The sequence below is a fragment of the Petaurus breviceps genome, unplaced genomic scaffold, assembly GCF_028583685.1.
Source record: "Petaurus breviceps papuanus isolate PSGF00001 unplaced genomic scaffold, PetGlider_PUasm1.0 90769, whole genome shotgun sequence".
Taxonomy (NCBI): Eukaryota; Metazoa; Chordata; class Mammalia; order Diprotodontia; family Petauridae; genus Petaurus; species Petaurus breviceps.
The window spans coordinates 891,791-905,566 of NW_027187341.1; positions in this window are offsets into that span (position 1 = coordinate 891,791).

The window sequence follows — 13,776 nt, forward strand, 5'->3', positions numbered from 1 at the left end:
CTTAAAAATTGAGGACCCCAAATTTTTATGTGGGTTATATCAATATTTACAATTTTATAAATTGAAATATCTATTGTGAAAAGAGATTTGGCCTCAGTGCCTCTGAAAATACTTTGGAGGTTCCCAGACCACCTTTGGAAAACTACTACATTAAAGTAATACTTCCAGTAAACCAGGCACACATGAAGCAATAATCAATCAAACAATATTGGCCAAAGGGTTTATAACACCTGCCCCCTCCAGAGGAAGAGCAGAGATGTGCTAGAGATACTTCAAGAATGCCCATTGTGTTCTGAAGGACTTATGATGAAAGGTGTTGGTCATCTCCAGAGAAAGGACTGGTGGAGCCTGAATACAGATCAAAGATACTTTTTCTTTACTTTCTTTATTTCTGTTGGCTAATTTTTTGTCTGTGTTTTTTTTTTCCACATCATGACTTACGTGGAGATGTGTTTTGCATGACTACACATGTGTAACCTATGTTGAATTGGTTTACCTTCACAATGAAGGAGGAATGGAAAGAAGGGAAAGAATTTGGAACTCAAAATTTTGAGAAAAAAAAAAAAGAATGTTAAATTTGTTTTTACATGTAATTGGGGTAATAAAATAATTAAATAAAAAATGCCTATTGTCAAATTTTCAGTATGAGCATTTATACCTTGAAAATTAGAATACTGTACAAATTAGAACTTGATTTGTTATTTTGTTGGTTACCTAGGCTTAAGAAGTGTCAGAGAAAATGTTAATAATGCAGATTAAACTTTAAAATGTGTCCCACGTTTTTGGAAATCCAATTGTTAAATACTTTAAATACTCAGAAAACCAGTAGAAGATCCTGAGCCCCAGTTCAGTGAAGCAGGCAAACACCAATACCAGGAACCCTGCATGCATAGCCCCAGAAGGGCAACACACACCAGACACCATCACCCCAGCTCAGCACCAGACATGAGAGTCCTCCATGAGCCTCAGGGAAATATCAGCACAGCACCAGGTAAACAATCAAGGCCTGTAGCCAATAGCACAAGAACCTGGAGACAGTCCCCCACCCAACCCCCAGGGAGCAGAGCTCAAGTTTAAAAGAAAGGAAAAAGGCAAAAAATAAATAAATAAAAGAACAAAAAGCAATCTGATCATACAAAGTTATTGTGATGACAATGAAGACTAAGGCAAACTCAGAACAACAATGTCAAAACACCTCCGGGCAAAGCCCCAAAATAAAATGGGAAGTGATCTCAAGCCCAGTAAGAACTACTTGAAGAGCTCAAAAAGGAGCCTAAAAATCATATAAAAGAGGTAGAAGAAAAATGGGGAAAAGAAATGAGAGTGATGCAAGAGAATTATGAAAAAAAAGACAACGGCTTAGAAAACTACTTAAAATTAGAATTGGCCAGATGGAAAAGGATATACAAAAATCCACTGAAGAAAACTCCATAAAGAGTACAATTGGCCAGATGCAAAAGAAAGTACAAAAACTAATTGAGGAAAACACCTTAAGTTAGAATTGGGCAAGTGGAAGCTAACGACTTAATGAGTTGCCATGAATCAATAAAACAAATTTTTAAAAATGAAAGAAAATTTACAATACCTCATGAGAAAAACAACTGACCCAGAAAATAGATCTAGGAGAAACAATATCAGAATCACCGGACTACCTGAAAGTCATAACCAGTAGGAGAAACTGGACAGCATCTTTTGAGAAATTATCAAGGAAAACTGCCTTAATAGCCTCAAAACAGAGGGCAAAATAGGCACTGAACAAATCCACCATTCACCTCAGGAAAGTGACCCCAAAATAAGAACTCCAAGGAATATTATAGCTAGATTTCAGAACTGTTAGGTCAAGGAAACAATGCTACAAGTGGCCAGAAAGAAACAATTCAAATATTGGAGAGTCACAATCATGATCACATAGAACTTGGCAGCTGCAACATTAAAGGATCAGAGGTCATGGAACATGATATTCCAGAGGGCAAAGGAACTAGGACTACAACCAAGAATCACTTACCTGGCAAAATTAATCATAATACATCAAAGGGGGGGAAATGGTCATTCAATGAAATAGAAGGATTTCAAGTCTTCATAAGAAGACCAGAACTAAACCAAAAATTTGACCTCTGATATCAAGACCCAAGAGAAGCATAAACAAGTAAAAAGGGAAAAGAAAACAGAAGATATTCAATGAGCTAAACTGTTTACATCCCTCCAGGGGAAGATAACACTTGTAACTCTTAAAAATTGTATCACGAACATTATATGTAGAAGGAATAAACACAGACAGAAGATATGGGTGTAAGGTGTATTTGAGGGACTGACGTTTTTAAAAATAAGGATGAGAAAGAGGAGTAAAATGGGTACAGGAGGAAGGGAGAGGTAGAATGGGATAATTTATCCCACATGAAGAAGTGAAAAAGACTTATTATAGTAGAGGAGGAGATGGGGGAGGGGGATTCAATGGGTATTGCTTGAACCTTACTCTCATCAGTATTGGCTCAAAGAGGGAATAATATAATCAGATGAATATAGAAATCTATCTTACCTGACAGGGAAGTAAAAAAGGAGTAGATTAAATTGGGGGACAGGGGAGAAAGGACAGACAGAAGGTAATGCAGATCAGGGGAATTAGTAGAGAGAAATAAAACATTGGTGAAGTGGGAAAGGGTGAAAGTAGAGAGTACAAACAGAAGAAAGAATATGATGGAGGGAAATACAAAATAGCCATAATAGCAAATACGATAGGGATGAACTCTCCCATAAAACAGAAGCAAATAGCAGAGTGGATCAAAAACGAGTATCCTACAATCTATTGCTTAAAAGAAACACACTTGAAGCAGAGAAACACACAGAGTAAAGGAAAACCTGGAAAGACTTGTACAAACTGATGCAAAGTGAAATTAGCAGGACCAGGAATACACTATACACAAGTATCAGCCACATCATGTGATGATCAATTATGAATGACAGCTTTTTTCAGCAACACAGTGATCTAAGACAAGTACAAAGGACTCATGAAAGAAAATACTATCCATATCCAGATAAAGAACTGATGAACTCTGAAGAATGCAAATCGAAGCATTTTTTTTCACTTACTTTATTCTTTCTCATGTTCTTTTTTACTTTTAATCATTTTTTTCCCACAATTGTGATGAATATGGAAATATGTTTTAGATGATACCATATGTATAAACTATATCAAGATGCCCACTGTTTTCAGAAGAGTGGAGGGAGGGAGAAATTTGGAACTGAAAATCTTGTTGAAATGAATGCTAAAATTTTTCTTGATTCATAATTGTGGGGAAAAATAAAATAGTATTTAAAGAAAAAAAAGAGCATTGAGTCAAAGTCAAAACACCTGTGTTCAAATCTGTCTTCTGATGTTTACTACCCGTGTGATGTTCAGAAAGTTACTTCACCTCCAACTGATGCCCCATTTTGTAAAACAATTAAAGTTGGATTAGATGACCTCCATATAAATCTATGCCTGTGAAGTGACTATATAAGGGCAGAGTGGTAAATGTCTAAACAAATTGATGCATAGCAACAGTAAAGAAGCAAAGTCCTCTTCGTGTAATTCTTTCTTCTTGTGATTTACCCTGTAAGAGTATTGTAGCAATCTCAATAGTATAAAATTACCCCTAAATACTTGGAGAGAAAACCAGTCAGTTAGCATTCAATGCATAGAAGTTACTTTGGTTAGGAGTCACAGAAGAAATGGAAGACTTTTTTCTATCTTCAGGAAAATTATAATTTAAATTATGGAGACAGCTGTTACACAGGGAATATGTTTGGATTTACCCTTGCTGGTGGATTATACAGAGTCTCTATTCCTGCCTGGTTCTGATCCAACTTTTGGAACCTTTGAAGCCACATGTGATTGAGGGGTTGATCCTGTACAGTGATAAGAGTCTTCTAATTGGCTGCAGATCTAGATGAAATCTAGATGAAATAATTACGCAGGAGCTCCTGACCCAGAATGGAGTGTGCACAAAAAAGAGGTAAACCTACCAATCTCTCAGTCTCTGTTCCTTTAAAAAAATTGTGTATTATTTTTCTTACTTTGAAACTTAATGCCAAATGAGTATTTCCATATACAAAGCAGAATAATAACTAAGTACTGCGCATCCTACTGAAAATCTGCACTACAGGCAGATTGCTTGTCCTTCCAAGCATACAACAAATTCAACATGTTATTCTCAAAGCTGTCTTGCTTGTTTATGTTTACTACTGACCTTCCTTCTGTTCTCTTCTATGCATTTTTTAAATGTCTCAATGACCCACTTTTCTTTTTTTATATATAATTTTGATAACCCTATTGCAATCTCTCCCTCAAAATACCTTCTGCTAAATTTGAGAGAAAGAAAATTAAAGCCCTTGAATCAGATATATATGAATACCCAAACACACAATGCCTGTATCTGAAAATACATCTCATTCTGAGTCTTGCGTTCATTGCCTCACTGTCAGGCATGAGTGGTATGTTACATTCCTGCTTCACAGCAGCCTTGCTGGCAGTAAGGCATAGGCAAGATCTAGGGCTACTGGACAGTCACAGGTTAATATACCATAACCAATAGTAAATAGTGAATTAAACTTATTTATCCAAGCATAACAACATGTAAAAATCAGAGCAATTCTATAGATTAGATTATGCCAAAGAATACACAAGAGTAAATGAACTCTTTAGCTGAAAGTGAGGTATGATCTCTGCTGAAAGGGGGAGAGGGTGGAGAGAGAGAGACAGACAGACAGAGAATAGAGACAGAGACACAGAGACAGAGACACAGAGAGAGATACAGAGAGACACAGAGACAGAGACACAGAGAGAGACAGAGACAGAGAGAGGAGAGGAGAGGAGAGGAGAGGAGAGGAGAGGAGAAAGGTGAAAAGACTTTGAGCATCAATAGCTATTTAAGGGCACTAGTACCTCAACATATCTCTAATTTCTAGCTGACCTTCCCTAGAGACTTCAGGGAATTTCCCCTTGGCTGAAATGGTAGACTCTCTTGACTAAGCTGAGATATCTCACTCCTAATGATAGGGCTTATTCACTCTTTATATTTTCTGGTATATTCTAATCTCTATAGTTTCTCTGATTTCTGTTTGCTGTAAGCTTGGATAAATGAATTTATTTGCTATTCATTATTTGTAATGGTATTTTATGTAATAAACATTTGGTAGGAGGGACTCAAGCCTTTGGATATGTACTGTATCCCTTCCTCTTTAAGGGATAATAAACACAAAAGCAGCTCAAACCAAAGACATATTATTCCCTCTAGCAATATGTGTGTGTTGGGTGGGGGGAGCAATAGATATAATTCTAGCCAATAACCCCCCCACACACACACAAACACACACTCAGGAGCGTAGATTGGTCAGCTTTATAGTTCTTTTTCCAGAGAGCTTTTAGCAAGAATTCAAAGTCTCTCTTGGAAAGGGAGGGCCAAGATTCCAAAATTATCTACCAAGGTGTCCCCATCCACCTCATTTAGACAAACACATAACTTGCATAGGTAGAATTCACATCCTACATGTATGTAGGATTTGTCTCCCTTGATAGAATATTGCTTCCTCAAGAGTATGGACTATTTCATTTTTGTCTTTTTATTTTCTGTCCCTAGCACAATGCCTGACACTTAGTAGGCACTTAATAAATGTTTTTTGATTAAGTGTCTGATAGGGATGGCAAAAAAATAAATAGATAGGCAAATACTCTGCCTTTAAAACTAGTGCCAAATGCTAAAATGTAGCATTAATAGAATGCTTTGTAAGCATTAAGAAAAGGAAAAAGTATTCACTAAAAGCCAAACCATTCCATATTAATCTCATTTCCTCTTTTGACACAGTTACTAGGCTCATCAATCAGTAAAATGCCATTTTTAGGTATTGAGTATGCCTAAAAAGAACAGTCACACACCTCTAGCTAATAGCAGGAAGAAATAACTTCAAAACTGGCTCTTGTCACAGGATAGCTATTAGAAAATGGTCTGGGTATGAAAAGGAATGGTCGGTGGCAAATGAACTAGTATTTACAGGCAGAGCAGAGTCATAGAAAAAGAGAACAATTGTGTCAGCAAACTATCACTCACACAATATTTCAATATGAGAAGGATTTAATGTGTCTGGTAGGGCGAAAAATGGAGCTTGGAGGAAGTTGACAGAATATGATTGAGTGAAGGAGATTCAGCCTGTAGTATGAAAGAAAAAGAGAGACTAAATGAATTGCATAGTTTTTGAGCCAATGAGGAGTCCCAGCTATGCATTAAGCCCTGAGCTGAGGGGGTTGGTACACATGTGTGGGAGCTGGTCTCATCACCACCCTAGCACCATATACACATATACACAGTATATAGACCAAAAAATAAGAACAGTGATAACAAACTGGTAGAGAGATTTGGTTTCATATCATTTAAGTATCTTTTTTAACCTTTTCTAGTTCTTTTTAGGTAAGAGCATACTTAGGAGGCCAGAAGGAGACCCATAATTACAAGTCATGCAGTAAGACAAGGTATAGTTGCATGACAGCCAAAAATGTATTTCATAAAGCTTGTGGATAAGATTAAGACATGTAGACCAAGCAATAATGCATTTATGTTTATGTGGAACTAGTTGAATGACTATGACAAAAGCAGTGGCATCAGTGCTTCAATAGTAACTTAGAAGGAAGTCTCTAGTGAAGTGCCCCAAGAATCTAGCCTAGAACATGTGCTATTCAATATTTTTAAACAATAACATAGAAAAAGATGTCGATAGAATGCTTTTTGAATTTGTAGGTAACAAAAAGTTGGGAATGATTGATAATATTGTAGGTGACAGTCCAAATACAAAAGGATCTTGACAAGCTAAATAGGCCAAATCTCATAAGATGAGATCTAAAAGGAACAAATGTAAAGTCCTCACCTTAGGTTCAAAAAATAAATTGCACCTTCTGGAAAAAAAAATTTTTTAAATCAGAAAAATTCAATTTTTTTTCCAGTCTTCTTTAATATGTTTTCCAATTAAATGTAAAAAAAAGTTAACATTCATCTTTTAAAAAATGTGAGTTCCAAATTCTCTCCCTCCCTCTGCTCCTCCCTGAGATGGATAGCATTTTTATATAGGTAATACATATGTAGTCATGCAAAACACATTTCCATATTAGTCATGTGAAAAAAAGACCAAAAGACAAAAAAAAATTTTTTCTTAAAAAGTATGCTTCAATCTACATTCAGATTCCATCAGTTCATCCTTTGGAGGTAGATAGTATTTTTTATCATAAGTCTTTTGGAACTGTCTTAGATCTTTGTGTTGCTGAGAATAGCTAATTCATTCACAGTTGATCATCATACAACATTGCTGTTAGTGTGTATAGTGTTCTCCTGGTTCTACTCCCTTCACTTTGCATCACATCACATAAGTCTTCATGAAAATGCAAATTAAAACCACTCTGAGATACCACCTCAAAACCATTAAATTGGCAGAATTAAAAATAATAACATTATAGAGTACAAAAGCAAGATGACAAAGAGAAACCTAAAGCCCAGAAAAATTAAGTGACTTACCCAAAGTTATGCAGACAATAAGTAGCAGAGCTGGATTCAAATGGTGAAGTGCAAGTGGGGACTTTCTTGAGCTTTCCCCTAAACCCCCCAAATACCAGTAAAAATTACTCTAAACAAATTATACAGCAGTAGAACTCACAAAATGACAGAGTGAAACAAATTTCCAGCCCAAGCCAACCTGGAAGACTGACAGGAAAAGTCTGTTGCACCAGACTGGGAGAGGAGCACAGTCCCGCACAGACCATGCCTAAAGAGCAGGCCCTTGCAAATCTGAAATAGGCCTCAGGGGACTGAATCACTGGCAGCTGTAGCAGTTTCCAGACTTTACAACCCGCAAATGCTAAAACAGCTTAGATCAGTAGGAAAGGTCTGTAGGATCTGGATGAGAGAAGAGTTTGGTCAGACCCCAGCCCCAGGGCAGTGGCAGGCAGTGGTGGCTGCTTCCAGAGCTCTAGCCCCACAGATGGTGGGGGGATCAAGCACCTGATGAGAGGGGGGTGCAGGGATCTCTTTGTTGGCATTGAGGCAGGATTCTCTTGCTTTGCCACGCTTGGATCTTGCTCACAGTGCTAGGTGGCAGTCCTAGGATGAGGAGTAGCATTGGTGTGGCAGAGCTTGTGGTGGCAGTGGAAGAGAATTCTCCTCATGATTCCAAGGCAGCAAAGAGTACTTATGGTCATTCACAGATCAGAGCACAGACCAGGAGAGGAATAAACACCTCCCCTTTAATCATACAGCCCTGGAAGAACTGAAAATTTACAGGTGCCTAGAAGTATCTTGAAAACAGTTTCACAAAAGCCTTGAAGCTTGGGATAGTACACCCTCCACACTGGAAATACAGTCCTACCTCCACCTTCTATGAAGAAATATTATGGGTTAAAAAATGCAAGGAAAAAAATATTCATGTGGAGAGAATAATTGTGTGATAACTCTGGCTAGAATCACAGAAAAAAGAATGGAGACTTGGAAGAAATAAGCAGTGAAACACTGGAGAATAGTCAAATGGCAGCAAAATTACAGAGACAAGTGTGGTCCCTACAAACCAATACTGAAAGACAGAATTCAGCAGAATAATCTAAGAATCGTTGTTCTTCCATTAAAAATAATAATCATAACCTCTATTTCAATAAATCATATAAAAAATTTCTTAGCAGCATTGAAATTAGAGGGAACTGCGTAGATAGATAGAATCTATGATCCAATAGTAGAAGTGAATACAAGATTTAATTACTCCAGAAATGTAGCTACCAAGTCCCAGAGCTTCCAATTCAAAGTTAAAGCTTTGCAAGTGGATGCATACAAAATGAGAAGTAGTTCACTTCCAAAGGGATGCCACAATGAACTGCCCAAGACTACTAATCAATATGAGATTTTTAAAATTCCATAACATGATATACCAAAAAAATAATGAAAATGGCTTATGCCCAAGGACAACTTAACCTGCAAAACTAATTATAATTTCCCTGGAACAAAAAACATCTTTACCAGAATTTTTATCTTCCAAGTTTTCTTTGAAGCCACCATGGTATCATATAACAAAATTTTAAAACTCAATTATGCCTTTTTGTACAGGAATGCTATAGTTGGAACTATGCTTTAAGCAGAGAATCTATAGGGAAAATATCTAGATAAAAATAACAAGATATAACAGATTCATGACAAAAAAATCCTAGAAAGATCATATAGCATATATATCTACCTATAGTATTGTTCATTTTAACTGACTACGACAACCCATGTGTTTGAAAATTGGTGTATATGTTATGACACATACTTTAGTAATGTATATAACATTCCCTAAAACGTAAAGAGTGTCTTGGGGTTGTGAGACAGGGGATGAGGGTAAAATACTTAGAGGCATAAATTTCAAATCAAAATGAATCAACAGTGTAACATGTCAGTCAATAAAGCCAACACAGTTCTAGTGTAACTGTGCTTTCCCTTCTAATTTCAATACTTCCAAGAAGTTTTCCTGTATGATTTCCTGTGGTGCTTGCAGCTCTCTCACACACTTAAGGTGATAGGACACAATCTCAAAATGAACGCTGTACCAAAAATGTAGCTGGGGCTTAACATGAATAGTCTTCTAATTACAGAATCACTTTTCTGAGAAATTCACTGGGAACACTGGCAGCTAGGTGGCAAAGTGGAGAGAGTGCTAGAGAGAGTGGAGAACTAAGTTCAAATCTTGCCTCAGAGGCTAATTGTGTGATGCTGGGCATGTCACTCAACCAGTATGCTGGTAAATGTTTAACTTTCTTATTAAAAGGTAAAACATACACACAACATACTCTGCAGCTTAATATGCATTATTCACATTTTCTCCATCACTTTCTTATGTCCAGACAACCAATAAAACAATAAATCAAACCCTAATTTGTAGGATTTGCTCATTTCTGATTTGTAAATGCTAACACTGAAAATTTAATGATTGACTCTCAAATCTCATCAAGCTGCTTTGATTCACTCTTTAACCTTTCTCAGACTCAGTTTCCCCATATGTAATAGCACTTTCCTCAACAGATAGTTATGAGTATCAAATGAGACAATACCTGTAAAGTACTTTGCAAATCTTGAAGTGCCATGTAAATTAAAGTTAGTTTTACTATGGGGAAGGTACCAACCCAACTATAGCACACAAGTTTCTTACAAAAGGATAACACGAGCAGAAAGTGCAAAGACCACAAACTACTCTACCATGGTTCAGAGCATTAAGAAAACACACAGAGGAATGCTTATATAGGGGAAAGTCTACCTGCTTCCCACATGTCTGTTCAATTTCTTGTTGATTGATCCATTTCAATGCTTTACTCTCCTTCCCTCTTAAAATCCTTACCTCCCTTGAACCTTTATTGTTCCCATATGTCTAACTTTCATCAAAGTAAACTCTGCCCCCTAATAGGCTGAAAGTAATCACATGGAGCCAGTGATGAAGGGAATTTGTGGAAGGGTGCAGCAGAGCCCACAGGAAGCTTCCCTGCTGTGAAGATAAATTCTGCCTCCTGATAGGCTGAATGTAGTCACATGGAGTCTGTGGCAGGAGGAGTTTTGCTAAAGGGAAGCAGAGCGCACAGGAAGCTGGTTGAGAGATAGCCAGATGGTGGGGGGACAGAGGAGCTCAGACAAGGAGATAGAGAGTTTTGTGAGTAAATATTGATCTTGTATTGTTTTGTGGGAAGGCTCAAGGATGCTGTGTCTCTCAGCATTATTATGGCTTCTGAATATCTTTGGTACTGTGATGGAATCGGCTTCCTGGTTTTGGGATTCAGTTTTCTGGTGTCTAAATAAATCCTTCAGTTCTATTCTCTATCTGGAGAGTTTGGTATATTTTGCGATGGAACATCATGTGATACTTATAGTCACAGTCATTATCGTGATCATGGGTGCTATAAATATTGCATTGGCACTACACTGTCTCAACTACAAATTTATGCTCTTAAACCTCAATGGCACTCTCACTTCTCACTTTTATTCATCTCTTATTTGTTTCTCATTACATTACCTATAGTAGTTATTATCGACCTTTTCCTCTCTCCCCAAAATCCCATTGATTGGGAGGGGGCATTACTTCTATAATGCCTTCTCTGACATCTCCCATCTCAGTTCAGATTTAAAAGGCTTTCCACATATGAGGGTACTTGTTTCCTCTCAGGTAATTGGTCTGCTTATGATTAAAAGAAGTTACCACCTACAGAACTGTATAACTTTAACTTGGTTAGAAAAGTGTGTTTTAATTATGAACACTGATAATATTGATTTTAATATTTATATGGCTACTGTTCTACCTATTTAGATAATCTTGAACTTGACAAGGAGTTCTAAAAAAGTTACCACCATCATAAAATGAAATAGAGTATAAACTGTACACAGCACTTGATTAATTATGCAAGTTTGAATGGATATTTTTCTTTTTCCTCACAAGGAAATGGAATCAAAGAGTCTTTAGGGCAAACAAATGTAGATGGAAGACTTCTGGTCATGCAAACATGATTTGGTAGATTTTTCTTAGCATCCATAGATAAAGCTACACAATCTAAATAAAACTGGCTTCATTCACCCAGAAGGGGACCAGTATAGACACTGTCACTGTTTTAAGTAGGAGCAGTCCTTAAAATGCACAGGGTGGAAAAATGTGGCACACCTGGGAAATCATTGTATACAGTTATATGAATAAGTGTTGGCACAAGCTATTGTTATCATCCAAAAAATTCATAGTCTGCTAGCTTGGCTAAGAAACACATAAAGCAATAGCTTTGGATTTGGGTTTCTGCATTCTATCACTGGGTTTTTCCATTATATGACAACTTTGTCCAACAACTACCTTGTTCAGACTATTTTTTATAAAATAGAAAACCCCTACATCATACATGAATGGAGGGTCAGCTTTTTTTTACCTTCCTCAAAGGCTCTATTTTATCCCCTTTATAAAGCATAATGTGGTGAAACCAGTAAATGAGAGTTGCCTTTTCAAAGACTTCCAAACAGAACTATCCTCCTCTGAGATTCCTAATACACCAGAGGGCAATTCTTCAATAAATTCTAATCAAAAAATATTAATTAAGAACTTACTAAGTACATAGCAGTAACATAGTTCCTGACCTCAGGGAGCTTCCATAATACTTGAGGGAATATAGCATGAACACAGAGAAATACAATTAAAAGCAGACGATTATGGGACCAAAGGAGGGATCCAGATAAAGCATCTTAGGAAAATGCTCAGCAAAAGAATGGGGTTTCACGGACAACTTAGCACATGAGCTGAGGGTTCTTAAAGACATAATTAGAGAGGTGGTGCATTGAAGGCAAGGAAATAGCCTCTAGAAATGCACAGAGGCAGGGTATAGAAAATTAGAATAACCTTTTTTTAAGGTACTACAGAATTGGAGGTCCACCCTGATTGCTGGACTTCTCAGTTGAGGATTAAAGGTCTGCTCCATTCACCAGACTTCTTGATTGAATCAGTCATTCCTGCAACCCCAAATTAGTGTAACTAATAAGATGTATAACCAATAAGATGCTTATTATTAGATGTGGATACCTTTTAGATTGGGTTATAAAATCAATCAACCATAGTCATAAAATTAGTGTAAATGATTCCTAGAATGCCTCCTCAAGGGAATAAAGTAAGTTCAAAAATATCCTTAACCAGTTTATAAGGAGTGAAATGCTTTGAGTCTTTGGATGAAATACATAGGATGTATGTTGGGATTGGTTGAAGAGTCATTCTTTGTGAGGCCTGGATAAAACAGCCAACCAAGCCTCTGAGAAGCAACCACTTGGATTAGTGGAAGAGAGAATTTCTCTCTCTTCCTCCAATTCTTGACCAGGGGAAGACCTTATGAGCATAGAAAGGTCAGAAACTTTGGACTGCTTATTGTCCTTTTGCAACAGCAATGACGAACAGTAGTCTATATTAGGAGTTGAGAACAAATGACACACACTAAGGCAGAGGTGGGAGAACAACAGAAACAAAGGATGTGAACTGTAACTACTTGTGCGCTTTTGTTGTTTGGTGTATGCCTACCCAAGAAACTGCCATGAATGGGAGCTAATATACCAGATGATTTGCATTCTTTCTACTTATTTCTCATTGACCAAGTCCTTTAATCGTTGCCAATAGAACTTCTGAATTTGTTAAAAAATGATCTGGTTTCCTAAGTATGCCCAACTTTTGTGTATCATCAATAATTGCAGACTGCAGTTTCCTAACAGTCAGGAATCATGCAGCATTTGTTCAATATTTTGTACTGGACCTAACAAGGAGCCATGGAATTAATAAATGGATTTCTGATATAGAAACCACACAACAAAAAGAAATATATACCATTATACATCTTACTTTCCATCGCTATGCTTTTTTATAGGAAAGGTGAGAAATGATTTCTTTTTTAAAATCTTTATGAAAGTTTCCACATTCAACTAAAATATTCATGGTGGCACTTTTTATAGTAGCAAACAAAGTTAGAAATGAAGTGGCTGCCCATCAATTGAGGAATGACTGAACAAATTGTTGTATATGGATGTAATGGAATTTAATTGCGCTGTAAGAAACAACGAATATGAGGGATGTAGAAACATATGGGAGGACTTGTAAGAACTACTGAAGGGCAGAGTAAATGGAACTGGAGAACGGCATTCACAATGACTATAATAATATGAAAGAAAACACTAAAAGGCAGCCAAACTCAGATTAATTGCAATAACTAATGTTGGTCCCAGAAAACAATTAATGAACCATTTC